Here is a 4,317-nt window from a genome sequence, read left to right as displayed (position 1 = left end):
CCTATCTCCTCCCTACCTCCCCACCTACACTCACCTTTACTGGCTCCATCCCCGCCTCTTTGACCTGTCTGTCTCCTCTTCACCTATCTTCTCCTCTATCCATCTTCTATCCGCCTCTTTCTCTGTCCCTATTAATTTCAGAACCCCCTTCCCCTCCCCCATGTCTGAAGAAGGGTCTCGGCCCAAAACGTCAGCCTTCCTGCTCCTCTGATGCTGCTTGGCCTGCTGTGTTCATCCAGCTCTACACCTTGTTATCTCAGATTCTCCAGCATCTGCAGTTCCTACTATCTCCCCCCATTGTGAACCTGCTGATGTGAAACTCTTTCCGCAGGAAACGCAGGTAGATGGCCTGTCTCCAGCGTGAACCCGCTGGTGTGACATGAGGCTGCATGAATAAGTGAATCTCTTCCCACTCACCGAACAGACAAATGGCTTCTCCCGGTGTGAACTCGCTGGTGTTGTTTGAGATGAGAAAATGAACTTGTTTCCACAGTACGTGCCGCTGAAGGGCCTCTCCTTGGTGTGAATTCACTGGTGCAACATGAGGTAGCTTGTTGTACTAAATCCCTTCCCACATGGTGAACAGGTGTGACTGCGTCGATGATTTCCAGTTTGGATGGATAACTGAATCCTTTGTTACAATCTGCACACTTCCATGATTTCTTCATAGTGCAGAAACTTTGTCCACAGAGCACTTGTTTATGGTCTCTTTAGACTGTCAACAGTGCAATATTGTTTTCAGGCTGTGTGACTGGTTAAAACTCTTTCTGCAGTCAATTCACTGGGAGACGCCCACTGAGGTGTATATGCATCTCTGTACTTCACCAGTCACACTGATGTTTGAAATCTTTTCCTTCAGACGCTATAGATAAGAATTTCTGCTTCCATATTCAAAGGTAGAAGACATTCAGATCCGATGTGATGTTTCGTCTGAGTCTCACATCTGTGAAAGGATAAAATAATTTACAAATGCCATCACTGTAATTACATGTTGGAAATTCTGAAAACAATTGCAGTTTGTATAAACATAGCAAGAACTGCAGATGCTGGAGTCAGAGATAACACAGTGCGGAGCTGGAGGAACGCAGCAGGCCAGAGGAGCTGGAAAGTTGAAGTTTTGGATTAGGGCCCTTCTTCAGAAAGGGGAAGAGGGTGGGGTGCTCAGAAATGAATAGAGACAGGATGAGTGGGGCTGGGGAAGGATATCTTTTCCTTTCATGCTCCCCCAAAGCTGAAAATCTCCATCCCTCTTCACTCGGCTGAAATCCAAACCAATCTCCACCACTCTTTCACAAACATAAAAAATGCAGGAGAAACTCTATCGCTCTGGCACTATCTGTGGAGAGAGAGAAACATAGTTGACATTTTGTGTCCCGTATGATTTCTTCAGAACTGCACCATTTCTTTCCACCACTTACAGTCTTTGCCCCAACCACTACCTCTCTACGTGGCTTCAGAGTTCTCCAGCTCAAGTCTGCAGACTGAGGAGCAAATTAATGAATCTGATTCTGGGTGAGGGGTCTATTGGCAGGAGTTTATAAAGCCTATCCACCCTCCTCCAAGGGTTTCCTTTCTTGGCCAGAAATCAGAGCCTTATTGATTTGCCCCCACAGTGGAACCCCCTATTGTCTCTCCTCCCCTGTCCCCTGATGTGAACAATCCTCCTTTCACTGTCCCAGGATAGGGAGCATTGAGTTCGCTGTTTGCAAATCATTTCGAGTTCACATCCTGTAAAATCAATTCATGAAACAAAAACAAAATTGCTGTCAATTCAGGATGGAAATTGAGAAGAAACCGACGTTTGTCTCGATCTGAGTTTACATTTGCAGGTTCTCTCTTTTCAGCCCCATGGTGAGAGGAGAGCAGCACATGCACCCTGCTGAACACTGTCCCCAGAGCCCTAGCCTCATCCCGCACTTTGTTTACCGATTTGGTTGAACCCAGGAGCTACTCATTGGGATCCGGAATCCTCCACAATGCTGACTCCGCTTCCTGCCAGCACTCACCGCCTCCTTCCTCAATCAGTTTCACATTGCCCCGCCCCTCATTCACCGCAACGGGTTGGAGGACCACCACTGACCTTCAGTCCTCCAGCCCCGCCCCTCATTCTCATCCACTGGCTGGAGGACCACCGCGCGCGTTCAGTCCTCCAACCCCGCCCCTCATCCACTCCGATTGGTTGGAGGGCCACAATCTCACGTTTAGCCCTCCTGTCCCGCCCCTGCATTTTCGAAGAAGGGTCTAGGCCCGAAACGTCAGCCTTCCTGCTCCTCTGATGCTGCTTGGCCTGCTGTGTTCACCCAGCTCTACACCTTGTTATTCCCTCGTTCACTCCGACTGGTTGGAGGATCAGAGGCGCGCACCAGTTCACCCACCCCTCGCCTCCCCCTATTCGTCGAAAGCTGCCGTCAATCATTCGGGTCGCCAAGGTGATCTGGCGTCCGTACGGAGAAGTCCGGAAGCTGGAGACCGCGGGGTCCAGAGCCGTAAATCACGCTGGGAGCATTATTCCTGCTTCCGTCGATATCTGTAAGGGATCGCCCATTTAAGACAGAAATGAGAAACTTGTTCTCAGAGGGATGTTTTCCGTGGAGCAGAGGAGACTGATTTGATTTGATTTATTTTTGTCACATGCGTCTAAGTACAGTGGAAAGTTGTGTTTTGCGTGCAGTACAGGCAGATCATAACATTTCTGCTCCTATGATGCTGCTTGGCCTGCTGTGTTCATCCAGCTCTGCACCTTGTTGTCTCATATAGATTGTAGGTTGTTTAGACGGAGCAAGGCGTCCAAGGTTACGGCTGCACAGGAGGTGCACGAAAGCATGATCAACATTAGACTTGAAATTAGAGAGATCCATCCTGCAGTCTAATATAGGCAGGGAAGAAGTTGTCCTCAAACTTGTTGGTACGTGTGTTTAAGTCTCTGTATCTTCTGGCTGATGGAAAAGGTTTGAAAGGAGTCTAACCCAGATGGGAGGGATCTTTGATAATGTTGACATCCTTTCCGCAGCTACAATAAGTGTAGATGGAGACCGTGGATGGGGAGTTAGTTTGTGTGATGGTCTGGGCTGTGTTCACAACTTCCTGCAGTTTCTTACGGTCCTGGGCAGAGCGGTTGCTGTACCAGGCCTTGATGCACCCAGATAGAATGCTTTCTACAGTGCATCTGTAAATGTTGGTGAGGGTCCTAAAGGACATGCCAAATTTCCTGAGCCTCCTGAGGAACAGGAGGCATTGTTGTGCCTTCTTGACTGTGGCATCTACGTGCGAAGACCAGGACAGATTGTTGGTTATCGTCACTCTTAGGAAGATGACGCTCTCAACCCTCTCCACCTCAGCTCCATTGATGTATACAGGGGCACGTCAGCCTCCCATCTTCTTGAAGTCAAGTTCTTTCATTTTGCTGACATTGAGGGAGAGTTTGTTATCTTTCCACCACGACACCAAGCATTCAATCTCCTTCCTGTGTTCTGACTTGTCATTGTTTGAAATCCAGCCTAGAAAGGTGGTGTCGTCAGTGAATTTATAGATGGCATTTGGACCACACAGTCGCAAGTGCACAGGGAGTACAGAAGGGGACTGAGTACGCATCCTTGCGAGGCACCAGTACCTTGAGGATTATCGTGCAGGAGATGCTATTATCTATCTTCACTGATTGCAGTCTGTGGGTCAGGAAGCTGATGAACCCGTTGCAGAGGGTGGAGCCAACAGGGACACGATTAGAGTGTATAAAATTATAAATGCAGAGATAGGCTAGACAAAAAAGAACATTTCCCATTGGTGAAGAGATAATGACCAGGGGCCTAAATTTAACAGAAAGGGCAGGAGGGGATGCACCCAGACGATGGTAGAGGCAGAAACTAAGTGGTGAAACCAAGATCTGATGGGCCAAAGGGCCTTTTTCTGTTCTGGACACTTCGCTGAATCTATACCGATAGTGAATCTGTGGAATTCTTTAGCACAGAAGGCTGTTGAGGCTAGGCCATGAAGTGTATTCAAGGCTGAGATAGACATTTTTAATCAGCAAGGAAATTGTGGGTTGTGGGGGAAAAATACAGGAGAGTGAAGTTGAGGATGATCAAATCAGCCTCTACCTCATTGAATGGTGGAGCAGACTCACGATTTGAGTGGCCTCCTTCTGCTGCTCTCACACAGTCACTCAGTCTTTCTTGCTCTCTTTTCCAGGCTCACTTTTTGCTGCAGGGGGATTGGAGAGCTTTTTAGTTTTTTCTAGCCCCCATCCCAGAAGTGGAACAAATCTTCGATGGGGGATAGTAGGAACTGCAGATGCTGGAGAATCCGAGACAACAAGGTGCA

The sequence above is a fragment of the Rhincodon typus genome, chromosome 50 (assembly GCF_021869965.1).
Source record: "Rhincodon typus isolate 14 chromosome 50, sRhiTyp1.1, whole genome shotgun sequence".
Taxonomy (NCBI): domain Eukaryota; kingdom Metazoa; phylum Chordata; class Chondrichthyes; order Orectolobiformes; family Rhincodontidae; genus Rhincodon; species Rhincodon typus.
Note: the sequence above shows the minus strand (reverse complement) of the source record.